Source organism: Drosophila bipectinata, chromosome XL (genome assembly GCF_030179905.1).
Source record: "Drosophila bipectinata strain 14024-0381.07 chromosome XL, DbipHiC1v2, whole genome shotgun sequence".
Classification (NCBI taxonomy): Eukaryota; Metazoa; Arthropoda; class Insecta; order Diptera; family Drosophilidae; genus Drosophila; species Drosophila bipectinata.
The window spans coordinates 18,655,246-18,671,990 of record NC_091734.1 but is presented as its reverse complement, the minus strand read 5'-3'; the positions used below and the strand labels follow the sequence as shown (position 1 = coordinate 18,671,990).

Below are 16,745 nucleotides of genomic sequence, written 5' to 3'. Positions count from 1 at the left end.
GGCAGGCCAATATTTCATTCCTTTACTGTATCCACCCAACAGATGGGAACATAATTGCATAGACAGATGCAATGCCCACCCACACCTGCATGAACGGACCAAAGCAGGTAGAAAATCATACGATTCCTCCGTTAGGTAGGGAAGCTTTATGAAAGCATGGGTATGCTGGAGCTTTTAGAACGTTCTTAGCATCTATTCTCTTTTAATCTTTGGCCGAGCAAAGAATTTCCGTCAGCCTATTTTAAAAGTGAAGGAAAATTCTTCAAAACACGTGTAGTGCACAATGAAGAAAAACCCTTGCAGACCTATGGAAACACTCTTGTGCAGCAAAGGCAATTCGGTCTGAAATAAAGTTCAAAACAATAGTGATTGTCATCGTGTGGGGGAGGAAATTTATAAGGTGAGAAAATATTTAAATAGTTCCAATATCCACCATGATCAATCCCTTGTCAGGTGGAACAGCATCACTTCGATTCTGACCAGGAGCATCCCCCTCATGGAATCAATTGGACACCCTTAGCCTCGAGTGACCCAACTTAATCTTCGCCTGGACCGCCAATGGAGTGCCGTAACCAGCCGAAAGAGAAGCCTTAAAATAATCATGCATTAGGGATGATCAGAATGTAGAAGAGAAATAAGAATAAGTCGCAACAAGAAATAACTGTGGCTGCTGCAGTTCAGTTTTTTTTTTCTTGCTTCAGTGTGGAGCCAGCCTTTTATTAGTGAGAGTTTTCGTATTTAGACTATATTTTTTTTTGCGAGCCTGAGAGGAGGTCAATGGGAAGGAAGGTTCTCACGCAGTGAGAAAATAATAATTCTTGCCTGCGAGCATGTGTGTGTGAACACTTTCGGCAGTACTGATTTGCACAACTGCTTCCAAAGCGAACCTTGACAGCTGCGCCAAATTTGTATCGACTCCCACCCTGATTTAAATTATGATAATTTTTCTTTAGTTTAATATTATAAATTCTTAATTTTCTTTATATTGCCTAAATGTAAACTCTAAGGAGTATAAAGTATTTAGCATAGTACTTTATCTGAAGTTTAGTTTCATAAGCAAATCAACTCTGAAAGGGAGATACTTCAGGAATTTCCGTCAGGTATTTTCCAGTTGTATTCCTTCTCTTTTTGTATTAAGTAAACAGCGTAAAATCAACTCATCCTCTTGGGTCCAACGATCGATGCAGATTCGGAAAAGCTGAGTGAGTAAACCACCACGAGTAATTTTTGACTTTGGGTACAATGGGAAAACCCTGACATGTTTTACTTTCCGTTTTAAATCTTAGGTTAAATTTTATTTTCCTTTATGTTTGTATTTTCTTATTTATGACTATCTTTAATTAAATAAAATGAACATGAGATAAATTATTTTATTTAGAGCACTTCGGACTCAAACATGGCAGTTGAATATGGGTAGACCCCACTGTTTAGTGTAAAGTCTACATGAAAGGTAGGGTATAGATGAAGGACCACAACATATAGTCTTTCATTCAATAGGGTCAGTAGAATCAACCACCCAAGGATCGGCCAACTCCTACAGCTTTCCTTTCCCACTTCCTTATCTCTGTCTGCGACGATTTCCGTAACGTACACGGTCTAGTTTGCCGTGCCCACACCCACGCCCCTTTCGACTGAGCCAATCCGTCACCAAGTAGCTGAGGGGCGCGGTAGAGGCCACCCGTGCACATCGTGAGGCAGATTTTAAACTAGAAGGATTTGTTGAACGAACGGATATTTTCATGGCACACATGAGTCAAAAAATGTATTTACAACATGGTATTTCTAAGGTGACATTTACATCGGTGTATACTGCGTGCAAAGGAAAGAAGGGTGTGTGCAAAGTTTCAAGACGATAGCTTTAAAACTGAGAGACTAGTTCGCGTAGAAACAGACAGACAGACGGACAGACAGACGGACAGACAGACGGACATGCTCATATCAACTCAGGAGGTGATCCTGATCAAGAATATATATACTTTATAGGGTCGGATATGTCTCCTTCACTGCGTTGCACACTTTTGACCAAAATTATAATACCCTCTGCAAGGGTATAAAAAGAGAAAAAAACGTCCATGAAATTGGTTTGTTTTTACCAAAATTAATTGTCGTTAGGTATAAGCAAAGATTATACAGTACATAGATGGGACATCTCATACAAAGAAAAATTTTCTATGGCGGGTTCCAGCAGTGGAACCCGCTGGAACGAGCGGGTTCCATTGCGCGACAAGTTAAGTTTGAGAAATTTTTCGCGAGACAACGAATGAGGAATAGCCGAGTGGTAGAGTGCTTGGCTGATGTGCAAAGTAAAATGAGTTCAAACCAGGCTCGGGACATCCATTTTTTTTAATTTTAAATCTATTTATATTATTGTTTTATTATTTTAATGTGTTTTCCTAAATTTGTAATCCAATAAAAAAAAATACAAAATTGTAAAATCACCTTAACATCGTCTCAGTTCGTAGTGGAACCCGCTGTAAAAATGTCTATAAGTGCGGGTTCTACGGCATTTTGGCAGGCCTGGCAGATGAGATAGGGAGAGAGAGAATTCTATTTTTAGATCGTAACATCTTTGGAACAATGAAAGTTTGAAACGATGTAATCGAACCAATGTAAGAGTAAAGAGATCAGAAATATCTTTTACTATCCTTACTCGTCAACTCTGTTTTTGGTATAGATTTTAGCGCCTCCTTTAACACCAATTTTAAGTATCATAAAATCAACTTCGAGGGTAGCCTAGATGGATAGTGCGCGATCCTTATTCATTGGGTCCTGGGTTCGACTTCATTAGCGGGCGGTTGTTTCAATTTTGATAAAGTTTTAGTTTTATGATTCTTTTTATATTTACTTTTATTTTATTATTTTTTTTTTTACTTTTAACTTTTACGTTATTATTATTATTTTTAATTGCATTCTATTACAATGGTTGTAAAAATTAGTGGCGGACGTGTCGGATGACAAAATACCGGAAGGACTCCCTTGAAATTTTATTAGCCGGACATAATGAAGAACAAAACAATTTTACAATTGTAAAATTAAAGAAAACTATTATATTTAAGGAAAAATAAAAAAAAAATAAGTATAAAAGAACGAAAAAGTTCAAAGTCCTTACGAGGATTTGAACACAGAAAAATTACACATAGAGTAACTACTCTATGCATTACGCTACCATCCTGTCTCGATCTGCCGCGATTAAAAATACTATTTGTTCTACCAACTACCACATCGGCGCATCGGAAACAGAAACGAGAAATTGAAATTGAAATTTGGAAGCCAAAACATTTTTACTCCGTCGTGCGAGCAGTCACACATACATACATAGGTTCACATTTTTGTTGACAGATACATGTAAAGAGTTCTAAAAATAGAATCGTATGCATGTGCGTTCCCCCCTCACCAACAAGCTCGACGCAAAAAGTTGACCGTTTTGGGCCCTGATGTCCCATCTATGTACTTTATAATCTTTGGTATAAGGCATAGGAAATTCCATCAATTTTAATAAATTATATACATTTCTAATTTAAGTTCACAACCAGCGGCCCTACACTCGACAAAGCAGAAAAATAGAGGTCTACGCAGGGCCGTAGCTAGAGCCTCGGGGGCCCTGGGGCAACAAGTAAATTTGGGGCCCCCTATACGGAAGTCTTTTGCCCCGGCGGGGCCCTTTCCCTTCGGGGGCCCTGGGGCACCGCCCCACCTGCCCCATGCTAGCTACGGCCCTGGGTCTACGAGATCCGCCATTTTGAAGCCACCATTTTGAATTTCCTGAATAATGAATATTTTTTTTAATCGCTAATAAAAAACGAATCAAAAATTCAAAAGCATAAGTTCGTATGTCTTTTCATTTTCCCGCAATCCATTCTCAAAGTTTGCTTAATTTTCGGAAAAATCCAAAAGAACCTTAAACATACTCTTAATAAAACAGTTCAAAGATAAATAAATCAACATTCAGGTTCTGCTTGAAGTGTATCAAAAAGACAAGAACGTTTAACACAATTAAATAAGGATATTATTTAAAGAACTTATCTAATATTAATTAATTAAGGAAAATGGAAACTTAATTTTAAGAATTTAATTAAGTTATTTTGCCTATTTTAACCGAGTCCTGCCGTACGGAATTTTTATGACCGCGATTGACACTTTTTTTCCGATCTTTTTTAGTTTTGCATTACCAACATTATAGTGATCCCTTATTTACATTTATTGAATTTTATATTCTTTCTTCCGAATACACCGGAGTCAATCACGGAGCTAAGAAAGTTTACTGTACTGTTTGGTACTGCATCTGCGTTTAGTTCTTCTCCTCGGTGTTTTGCATTCTAAAGTGATTGTTGACCCACAATCGCCGCCGATACTGGTGCTAACACACATTTTGTTAATTATTTTAATCAAACTATTCAAATTGTTAGCTCTACTAATTTCAGGTACGTAAGCGTACCAAGAATTGAAAGGAGGGTGCATATTTCAGCACGAGACGTAGATTTAATTCGTCTTTTCTCAACTTTCAATTTCTTGCACAAATAATTGCGGTTCTGCCTTGGAATCCTTTAATCCCGCTGCCACTTTCCTCGTGCAGTCAATGCAGGTACACGGCATGGAGCTCGCTGATGATCCTGGTGGCGATGATCCTTGTATTGGCGGTTTGTAGCGGTTTCACGACGCGGTGAATTTTTTGGAATTTAAGTCTTGGGTTTTGTTCGAATGTTTGTATTTTGGGTATTTGTTGTGTGTAATAACTAGAGCTCCCGAATTATGATCAACCAATATTTTCTTTGCTGTTTACTCACGAAAAACACTAAACGGACGCGCTCACTCTCTGAACAGAACAGTTATTTTTGCTGCTTTCGTGTTTTCTGTTTTATGCTGTTCGGTGAGAGAGACACACGAAGCGCTCTCACGAAAACAGCTTGTAGGGGACACTGTCGTTTGACGCTCAGCAACTGAGCTCAGCCACTGAGCAAAACGAACCAAGTGGAAGCACTACGTGTCTTTTTTCTTGTTGTTGCGTTAGGCTTTTGTTGTTGCGTCTACATCTCATCGCAGGCAAAGCGTGAAAGAGGAAGCGAGAAAGAGATAGAGCGCTAATTTGTGTGCATCTGTCATGCGTATGCATTTATATACGCACAATAAAAATAACTATATACATGTGTATATAAGAATAGGAAATAATAGACAAATATATAGGCTTAACAAATTTTATTTTCATATTATTATACCCTTGCAGAGGGTATTATAATTTTGTCCAAAAGTGTGCAACGCAGTGAAGGAGACATCTCCGACCCTATAAAGTATATATATTCTTGATCAGGATCACCTCCTGAGTTGATATGAGCATGTCCGTCTGTCCGTCCGTCTGTCCGTCTGTCTGTCCGTCTGTCTGTTTCTACGCAAACTAGTCTCTCAGTTTTAAAGCTATCGTCTTGAAACTTTGCACACACCCTTCTTTCCTTTGCACGCAGTATATAAGTCGGAACGGCCCGGATCGGCCGACTATATTCTATAGCTGCTATATAACTGAACGATCGGAAATGACCCAACTTTCGTGTTTTTGAAAATAGAAAGGTGGAATTTAGTACAGATTCTATTTTTGGTCAGATGATCCAACCTACCAAATTTCATTAGGATCGGCCGACTATATCCTATAGCTGCCATATAACTGAACGATCGGAAATGACCCAACTTTTGTGTTTTTGAAGATAGAAGTTTGGGACATTTTTAGGTTTGGTTTTTGTATTATAATAAATTGGGTTATATTATCATATTCTCATAAGGATCGGCCAACTATATCCGATGTTTGCGATATATATCCGGTTTTAACTGCAAGGGTATATAAACTTCAGCTCCGCCCGAAGTTAGCTTTCATTTCTTGTTATTTCATAGATTTTCTTCAATTTTTTTTCATGTTGTAATAAAATAACGAAAACTTCAAAATTGTATATAAAACTTTTTTTTCAAATTAAGAATTGAGTTTAACAATTAAGAGTGAATTAATATTTTCAGCAGTTAAAGATGTGCGCTTCTCGTTCAGAATAAAATTAAGAGCTGAGAACGATCTTTCTACCGACACCTGAGTTGCTGGTGTGGCTAAAACCACCTGGCTACACGCTTTACCGAAAACAAACTGAGGCACACGCGCAACACGCATACATACGCAAAAGACACTTTCGGCAAATTCTGCTCAACAAAGTGTCTCGTGTGAACGATGTTACAAAGTGAGCGACAAAATCTCTCGTTGGTTGAGCAACGAGCGCGTTGATAGAAACCGAAGTTGAAGTGTCTTTTCGATTCTCTTTTCAATCTGCCTGAGAAAAAGGGACCACTTCTTGAGAGCTCTGGTAATAACACAGTGTCACTGTCACATTATGTTTTAATTTTGTTTATTTTTAAATATTTAGCCCAAATGTCCACCCGGGGGCGCCAAAATGTTAAATGAGATTAGTTTATCTCTCACTAGTATTAAACAATAAAAAAAATAACAAATAAGGAAGCTGAATATTTAAAATGTCGAAGGCGAAAACAAAAAACTATGTGTCCTCTTCAACGTTATAAATCGATCTATATTTCTCTAATCTTAAGCTTAACTTATCTATTGCGGTGAAGCAGGGCGAATTCGCACAAGAGGAAATATGAGCTTCGCTCCCGCTCCGCCCTAAGCTATCTTAGACTAGATATAGAGAGTAACAATTCAACGACAAAATACAATTCAAATTAAAAAAAAATTCAAATTAATTTCCAATCCAATAACATCCGTTAACAGCTTACAGGTTCTTTTTTGTACAAGCACTTAATAGCGCCCATTTGGCTGAACTCCATCAGATTAGCTGCTTAAATAGCTTTGTTTATATGTTCCGCTTCATAAGGATCTTTAAAAGGTTTTTTACACTTATAATAAGTTATAATATTGCATTTTCACAAGTCGAATATAACGAAGCGTTCTAAAAAATTGTTAAAATACTTCAAAAACACGAGTATTAAGAAGAATCTTGTTGGCCCGTTTATCCGACAAAGTTTCTTGAGTCTTTTGCGACAGCGCATTTGGATCGAAAACGCGAGGGAATGCAGTTTTACGCTGTTTTAAATGTAATCCTCGCCTGATGACTCAAATTATGGGAGCTTTACCTTTACATAAAATCCCTTCTCTCTGTCCATTCTCAACGATGCAGGGTGGAACGGTTCCGATTGGATGGACGGATTCGACTCTTTTCCGTAAATAACTCTTTGGAGCTCTTTGGAGGAGAAAGCAGTTCCGTTGTCCGACACGATTTCATCCGGAACGCCATGAGTGGCGAACAGCTGCCGAAGGAAGGTAATTGCAGCTGACGCGTATGTCGATTTTATGGGGAAAACTTCAAGCCACTTTATAAACGAACGGTCCGGCGAAATCAATGTGAAGGCGGGTTCACAGTTTCTACCTTCAGTTTTTCTCCTTTGTAAGTAGTAATTGTTTGCATTAATCCGTCGGAGTGGCCCACTTCGACTACTCTACAGGTTCAAGTATTCCTTGAGCACAGAGATGGTCCAACTCTTCTTCATATGGCTTGACAAGTGCGTAAGAAATTTGACTCGGAGGCAGTCTGATCGGCGAAACTTCAAGGGTTCCATGGCCCGCTGCACCATCGATTCGGCGTCAGCTTGCAGGCTACGCTGGAGAACTTCGTCGCGCATGCCACACACGAATCGGTTGAGTGCTGATCACGCTTGTGGAAATAGTAGAATGTAGCAATCTACGATTGGCGGGGCGTCAAGTGACACATTAATATGTCATACACATCTTTCAATTGCCATTCACTGGTTTTTTTTTGCGTATCAGAAAAGTATTGTTATAATATTGGGTATTGGGCGCAGTATTGGGCTCAACTGTACAGCCGCTCGTAGTGAGACTCCCTCGCAGAGTTGATTGATTATCGCTTTCCTCTTATTTAACCTCTTCGCCGGTGCTTTTTTCAGTTTGATCGAAAGTTCGGCAGCTTTTCAGCTTATCCATGTGTTTGCTTCATCCATAATAAGACTACCATTATTGGACGTACGTTAAATACTCGTGACCTTTAATTCCATCTCTCGCTCTCTCTCTGTCTTATTACAATTGTGGAATTAAATAGGCTTGCGCACAAGGGATTAATATCCCATCCTAGTCATCAATTTTATTTCCCGCCAAGTTGGCCTTCATTATTCATTCAGAAGGTGTCAGGGTGTCCAGAAAGGTATGTTATCATTTTTGAGACAGACCAAGAGACACAAAAAATCAATGATTAACTCAGTTGACCGCATTTGAAAAAGTAATGCAATCATGCGAAAGAAATTCCCCTGCACCCCCAAGAGTAGGAACATGAAAAAAATCAGCCCACGAATTTCCCGTTACATAGAAAAACGTGAGCAAAATATTTGTCTTGCGGCTTCCCTTAGGGGCTAGTAAGGGGCTTCAGAGAATGATGTTGATAAAAACCGAAAGGCGTCTTTCTATCTTCCTGAAAATAGTTTATTTTTGGATTCTATACAAGCTGGGTGTTCTCGGATCTGGGTGTTCTAAAGCGTAATTGACTTATGTTCCAAAATGGACGAAATGCAGAAAAGCTAGGGGAAAATAACAAATATGGGGTCGAGGGGACGACGCATCGGTCCGCGTTGCCATGGTTTATTGATGTATATATCTTACGTAGAAACAATTCATGTTCCCAAACTTTTCAGCAACATGTATATCAGCAATTTTGAATATCAGCAACGTTGCGAGAATTGATTCCGTGTGCGCCAGTGTGCATTGAGATAACCGTTGCAAGAAGCCAGGAAGTTGGTGGACTATTCGAATTATCGATGGGAACGAGTGATGCCACTTCCACATTCGGTTGCGGTGTGTCCTCTTTGGGACGTTATTGTAGCGTAAAGTATTCCTGGTCCCAGCGCTTCTTGAATCTTTGGTAGAGTGCTGGGACGCTTGCCGGTAGTCTGATTTTCCGGGATGTATGTATTTCTTACATTTAACATATAAGACACATTAACACATATTATGTTAATCCAATGGAAATCACGATTTCTTGAAAGAGCGATATAAAAATTATCCCCGTGTTTATGCGACATATAAAAGTTTGTGATTCGATTTCAGTAGAAATGCCAGCGGTGCAAAATTAAGTATTTTAGTCTGGTCAGACTTTCACAAAAAGTAAACAAAATAAGCAGCGCGGTGGATAAACTTAAATTTTTCATTTAAAATCGGCAAATAAGAACCCAAAAATTTATTATTAATAATAGTTTTACACATTATTATGCATAAAAGTATTATTTAATGCTTATTTAAAACACGGCGTTGCCACATAATTTATATAGCGTAAAGATGGTTGCGCTTCACCAGTTCATGTTTGAGGATGAATTCATGGTCAACTTTCGTGTGTTACCGAATTCACGAATTGGCGTTTATGTACACACAAATCGGCTAAAATCGTAAATGAAAGCGTGAATTCGGCATCGCCAAATTATTATTAATTAGCAGACTTATTGGCCTGTCTGAGCTTACGTCAGGTGAGTTTGCTGTGATTTGTAAAACTTTCCATGTCTTTCCAAAATGGCCCGTTCTACCTCAGGCTTAATTTGAGCAGTTAAGAAGGCGTCATTTCCGGTTTCTCCTTCAAGCTTGCGTGTTGCCAACTATGTCGTGCAACGTTTCCAGAATTTCCGATGTGCGATTTGGGACGAATTTGTTCATTTTCGATGGTGCGTATGATAACCAGGCAAAAAAATTACTTGAATCGCACCTTGCATAAACTTGAATATCCTTGTGTCGTAGTCCATCTTTGAGTGATCATACAGACGCCTGGTAGCAGCAGCTCCGTAGCACAATTCCAGTCATGATAAGTTTTTTTTTAGTGGTACTACATTGTTTTTGGCATCCATCAATGAAGCCAAATATGTTCCGTCTTCGGTTAGAAACATCGGTGCATACGCAGCAGCAACATATTCCTTGGTCTTAAATACATTGAAATAAGGCATGAAATTCAATCGAATCTTTTCCCTTATCGAGACCTTTAGCTTCGCAATGTCTAGTCGTGCCGCACTCTTTGTACATTACATTAAGCCCATGCGTGCACCATAAGCTGGTTTATCTATGTTGATCATCCAGCTTCATCTGCATGCATAATAAACATTCTTAGAACGTTCAAATAAATTAATTCGTCTTTGTATTTTGGTGCGGATTAAGGTAATTGAAAAATCTCAATGACGATACAGTGATCCTGTGCCAGCTGCTCCAATGCACTTACAGCCAGATATGGTGCGCAGGCTGTTCCAAAAGTTAAGTGCATAGCTATTTGTGCGTTAAAGGCCGAGATAGATATTCCCGTCATATGGTTCGTTGGTAGTTTTGATGATGGGTGCTTATTCAAACTTGGCGAAACATATTGATTTCTGCGCATAATACGTGTCTCTTAATTTTGACGAGGAGGCATATGAAAAAAGATTGCTAAGAATGCTCAGTACCTGCATCGTTGCTTCTTGCTGTGACTTATTTCATGTCGGCAATACTGATGTAATTCCTGTATGACTTCATTGTCCTTTTTTCGTAGATCCGGATTCCGCTGTAGTCCTCTATCTACAGCCATGAAGTAAGGTTGTACTCCCGGAGTGTTTCTGTAAATTTCGGGTTTGCCAAAGTCGTCCCTTTAATGCGCTTTGGAAAATGTTTACACCAGCTATGCTGCTGGATTCTGGTATCTCCCAAAATCGTTGTAGTGTACTGTCAATGTTGCATGCGGAGAACAGCGTTGTAGTTGTAGGAGACTGATAAACTCCAATCGATGTAATGACCCATCCAAATATCGAGGATTTGGCAATAAGAATTCGTGGCCAAAAGTATTTGCACCCCAATAAAATCCAATAAAATCGAACTTCCTTAGTGATGGTGGATAGATGTTGTTTCTCTGCTAAGACGTTGTGATCTTACCGAGGACGTAGGCAGTAACCTTCAAAGAGCTGTCTGTAAGTCGTTATTGGAGATGCAGCTGAGTGATCCCAGCATTGATGTAAGAAATTCCCTAAACCAGCATTCATAATATTGAACGTGCAAGCCCAAGTGAGTTAATCCAATGTTTCGAAAGTTTTTATAACTGATTCACTGTCAAATAGTAGCTGGCATCTTTTATATGTTCCATTTGCGTCCTAAACATATACTAATGCAATCGGTAGCGTTCTTTGATGATGCCCATGATGTGGTGTAATTGCTGCAAAGCCTTGTGCGTATGGGGACGATTGTGAACCATCTGCTCGTGCTATGTGACTCACAGTCACCGATGTCGTTTGTGGAGCGTCCTAATTGCGTTTATTCTCCCTTTCAGTTGTAACAGGCTGTACCGTAGCCTGCAAAGTTGGTAGTTGCTGCAATGCTTGGCGCGGATGCAGCCGATTGTATACTTAGTGGTGTGTGATGTCATCCGTGGCATTGTACAGTTGAATTTACATTCACACTTCCTTGTAAGATGTCCCGGTCTCAAACAGTTGAAAAATAACGATTTCTCCATTGCCATTGATCGCTATTGCTCAGCGCCACTTAGCGTCAGGAATTCCGCAAAGCCTGCCAGGCTGTGCTCCTTCCATGCTACCATGGCATGAATAGGTCTTTTTGCTTTTTTTTTGTTGCTTGCTTTTGCCATCCTATTTGCTTCGGCGTCAACTGAGCTCAAATTCATCAGCGAGAACCCAGGAACTTGAACAAATCCTTGGTTGTTGGCTGATCTCGATCGACGCGTAATTAACGGCTTGTTTCTCCAATCCGATCGCGTCCAACACACGAACGCACTTGCTCCATCGGTTACTTTACGTAGCACTGATACATCTATCTTTGTAGTCTCTAGTAGGTTCATAAACCTCTCCAATAGGGAATAAAAATGCGACGTAGTCTATCGTATTTTCGTTTAAAGCGCAATCCTGTTGTTTCGTGTTGCCAAGCTAGCAACTTAGATATCAGCAATATTGAATATCAGCAACGTTGCCAGAACTGGTCAGTCATCGAGATTTTTCAATGTCATCTCATATATTTAAAACGAGACGGAATATGGAACATTTTATGGTGCGTTTGAAGTGAGATAATTATAGAGAGTAGTATGTCAGGTCTTAGACATTGCAAAGCTAAAGCTCCCGATAAGCGAATTGTGGCCCGATCTAGACATTAAGGAGCTGAAGCTCTCCAAAAATAGTTAAACAAAGGCGATACGCACATATGATTAAAATATAAACCTATATATTTATGCATTTATTTTGTTTCGATAGTTTGGCCTGCACCGATATTAATGAAATGTCACTGCAAGAAATTTTACCATACTTTAAATGCATTTTTTTGACTCATGTTCGCTTCAAAAAACTCGCTTTGGCTAACAAAGTTTCTCACGAACTTAAAATATTCTAAAAATATGCCTTTACTTTCATTTAAAAAAAACCTGCAGTTTCATAGATTTTTCAAGATATTTAGTAGATTGATCAAATTTCACCGTGCATAACGCTGAATGGTGTAGTAATTATATTCGCCTCTACCGGATTCAGTTTATTCAGGATTCGAAGCATTCTTATACATTTTGAAATCCTAAGGGTAACGTTTTCTTACGTTTGAAAATTCATCTGTCTTTTCTGATAAGCTTTTCAACTATTTATTTTTAACCTTTTTTTAAAAAACTTTCTCATCTCCTAGAACGGCAGCCGACGGGTACAAAAAGTGGACTTGCGAGCAACTTCCTGCCTTAACTGTGTACATCGCTGTCAGTGCGACTTCACTCTCCACGTTTGGGCGGCTGAAATCAGGGCCCGGTACAGTCATATCTCTGCCGTAGATGCGAGAGAATTGTAGTTGGGTGGGGAGAAAACGCCCTTCCTCAAATCACCCCTATCCAACGCACAAACAGAATATGCCGAAGGATGCGTATCCAAGACAGAACCAGCTGACCCTCCAGTTCTCACCAGGCTTATTGTGACACGCGAGCTTTGTCATAACAAACAAACCCCTACCTACTCGTGGTTCTAAAATATGACCTTTTTAATAAAAACATCAACTACCAAAAATCAATGAAGACCAAACGAGGCCCCAACAAAAAGAGAACAAACAAGACCTTGCAACCGACTGGCAGAGGAGGGAGCAATGCAAGAAGATTGCAGAGGGTTTTGAATGGCGGAGGTCAGCCAAAGGTGATGCACCCAAAGCGAAGAAGAAGGAGGTGCAGACACAGCCAGACAACACAGCCGATATCTAGAAATTATGGATCTAAGGAGACAAGATTCTTAGTTTGGGGGCGTCCGAAGACAGGCCTTGCAAAGACAATACAACTAGTTAAATACAGTTAAAGGTGAGCCTACAACAAAGATCTTTAACGTTTATTTGCCACCCAATGTCAGCAACGAAGACTATATAGCCGCAGCAATAGCGAGCCTAAGGGACCCTTTGACGATATGCTCGGCGTATATGGGCCATGAACCGGATTCTTATTCAATTGAGAGAGCGAATCAAACTTCGATTTAATCAATCCTCAGCTCAAAGCTTCTGCTTCGATATAAGAGCACAAAGCCCACCTTTATCGTAAAGAGTGTAATGTGTGGGTCTGTATAAGTTCAAACAGAACCAAGATGCAAGGTGTTCTGCAAGGTCCAGAGGATATACCTTAGGGACGTATGGATGGGAGTGAAGGGCGTGCACTTCTTGTGGTCTTAGACTTAGCTCGACGGATGGGGGAGGTTCTTTTTCACGTATCCATACTACACATCATCAAAATAAATTAAGTGCACTAGCTCGAAAATTCAAGAAGAAACCCGGATGATTTTACTTTATAATCAAATCCGAAAACATGAAACAAATCCCCTAAAATACAAATAGCTTCAGAAGACAGAGAGTGATTTCGATCAGTTGTAGGGTAATTAGATGTTTATTATACCCTAGTCTTAACCCACCTGACCTTGGCGAGATCTACGACGTTTGATTCGCCCCATGTCACAATCCTATGTGATACTTATTTTGGCTCCAGCATGGCTATTTAGTTGTTCGCCGGCGGAACGGTTAGAGCCTTATGCCTTCATTACTTCCAAAATACTCAAAGAAATAGTCTTAAAAAAAATGGATTCATTTTATCAATTATGGATTTCTATTTAAATAAAGTGATATATCCTTTAAATCTATAACAAATAATTTCATTATAATTCATGTTTAAATTTAGATATATATATATATATAAGTGAAGAATTAATACTATTGGAATAAGTTCAAGAATTAAATTTAGCTACATTTTAGATTAAAAATTAAGAATTTTGCGAAGATATATATTCAAATTATGTAAGATTCATGGACGTACAAAATTTACTGTTTAAGTCAACAGAATAAATATAAATTCTTTCAGTGGTATTCACTTACCGAAGTTCACCGGCGTTGAGCTCAAGGACAGGAATGCTAAGGATTTTTATAATAATAATTAATAAAAATATATTACAATAAATTTGCTTGGCCATGCTCGAAAACTATCGCAAAGTTCGTACTTCAGTTAAATTCCAAATATTTCTCTTTTAAATTCATCGCGACTTATATATATATAAATGTATATTTATTTATACTAAAATTAATCAAGAAAATGTAAATACTAATTATTGGAATTTTATAACATTAAATTATTTCCGAAATTATATTTAAAAATAAAAAGTGTGAGGGAAATTTTATTCCGTGAAGACTCCATAATATTTTAAAAATATAAACAAAATATTAACTGAAAAGCTTTGTAATATTTAAGCAGGCCAATGGTTATAAAAATTCACTGCTGATAGCACAACCATATATATATGATTCGCAGGAGTTTTCTCTCCGTGTGGCGAAATTAAGGTGTCCATTATGTCACCGGAAAACTGCAGCTGCCTTTCGACTCCAAAATTGATCAAACTGATTCTATCCGATTCTGTAGGAATTAATCCAGGTCTAATATTGCTGCATTCCTTAGCTCCTCCACTAAGCTAGCCGATTACGTAACTCGGTACTAGCCGATTACTTAACTCGGTACTAGCCGCACTGGCACGTGGCACTGGGGAAAATAATTCTTTGAAGAAAACTGCACTGCACTAACTCAAAAACATACCTGGCTTTAAAATTTACTAAATTCATTAATTCACTGATTTCCACTGCTAGTTCCGCTGGGTTGAATAAATTTTTCCATATATTTAATTTTAATAAAAAACGAGTTTACTTTTTCTTAAGTTAGGCTTAATAATGTAGCCTTATCTCTTAAGCGTATGCAAGTTAGTGTCTAAGCTTACCTATGCAAATCTAGCCCTAACTATGCTAGAATAAATAGCTCTAAAAAGCTTTCACATAACTGATGCTGCACTATTATCTCGATATGCAGAAACCAATAGATAAGAATCGCGTGATATTTTTCGTTCATTTATCCAAGGTGACCGGAGAATAATAGATAAAACATTTTAAGCTTTTCAAAATATCTCAATTTCTCTGTTTTCTGTGATATGGATGCCCTGTTGGAAGTCCACACACTACACCACAGTTAATGCCACAAAAATCTTGTTCGCAGGGGTCATTAACTGAAATTACTAATATCAACCCAAAAACAACTATTTTTATTTTACTACTTGTATGTCCTTTAAATGATAAGTTCCTAATATTTTTCCTACCTCATTAACCAATTCATAATAAGAACGCCCTACTTTCTTCTTTACTTTGGCTTTTATAAAAAGAGGTGCTAACTTAGCGTTAAACATCTTGCTGGCGTTACTTTGCGCGAAATTGCGAGCAAAGACTTCATCACCGCTTTTGAATTCTACTGATCTACTTCTTAAATTATAAACTTTGGCGTTTGTTTCATGTGCCAAAGATATGTTATTCTTAGCTTTATTGCGAATACACTGCAAAGCATCGGAACGCTGTATTTCCGCATTATCTTTTAAGAGGTTTAAATTTCTTAACAGTTCGTAGTCTTTTCCGTGAAGAACCATATTCTGACCGAAGGTCACAAAATAAGGCGAAAATCTAGTGCTTTGATGGATACTGGCTCTAAGCGCTGCACTTATCTCCGGCAGATGTCTATCCCAATTGGAATGATCGAAGAGAACGGATCGGTTCAGGCGTTCGCTGGCATTAGCCTGTGGCGAATAGATAGCTGTACAAATATGCTTCGTTCCAAACCGGGTCAAAAATGATTTAAATTCGGATGATCGAAACTGCGAGCCATTATCAGTTAACATTGTCTCGGGAACCCCGAAAGTATAAAATACTGAAGTTTCGAGAAATTCACAGATTCTGCTCGAAGTGAACTTTTTGATCGGATGCAAAAAGTGGAACTTAGTATAATGATCGACTATGACTAGTTCGCCGATATTTCCTCTTTTGAATCTTGGATATGGGCCTAATAAATCCATGTACAATTTTTGAAAGGGTCTATCTGATGTCATCGGCTTTCCCATTGGAGGTTTCAACACCGCATTTGGGCTTTTCGTGGTACGACATACCGAACAATTCAAAACGTAATCCCGAATTTGGGTTACCATTCCTGGCCAAAAGAAAAATCTTTTAAGATTTCCTATCATTTTTCCGATTCCGCAGTGAGCTGCATCCGGGGGAACATGTGCTCTGTATAAGATACCTGATCTTAGTTTTGAAGGTACCCATAGTTTCCATGAATTCATTTCTTGGACAACGTCACCTGTTGCCGGCTCTACTCTTTTATAAACAAAATTGTCTACGATCTTTAGATCCGGTAACCTGGACTGATTTCGCTGGATATTTCCAATCAGAT

General features: G+C 38.7%; 1 long non-coding RNA gene across 1 annotated transcript in view; it reads left to right on the top strand.

Moving 5' to 3' along the window:
* The first annotated feature begins 1,063 nt into the window (after positions 1-1,063).
* LOC138926280 (uncharacterized) overlaps positions 1,064-16,745 on the top strand; it is a 184,495-nt gene continuing 168,813 nt past the window's right edge. Inside the window, exon 1 of the long non-coding RNA XR_011442744.1 lies at positions 1,064-1,202. This is a non-coding gene — a long non-coding RNA (uncharacterized lncRNA). The remainder of the gene's footprint in view (positions 1,203-16,745) is intronic.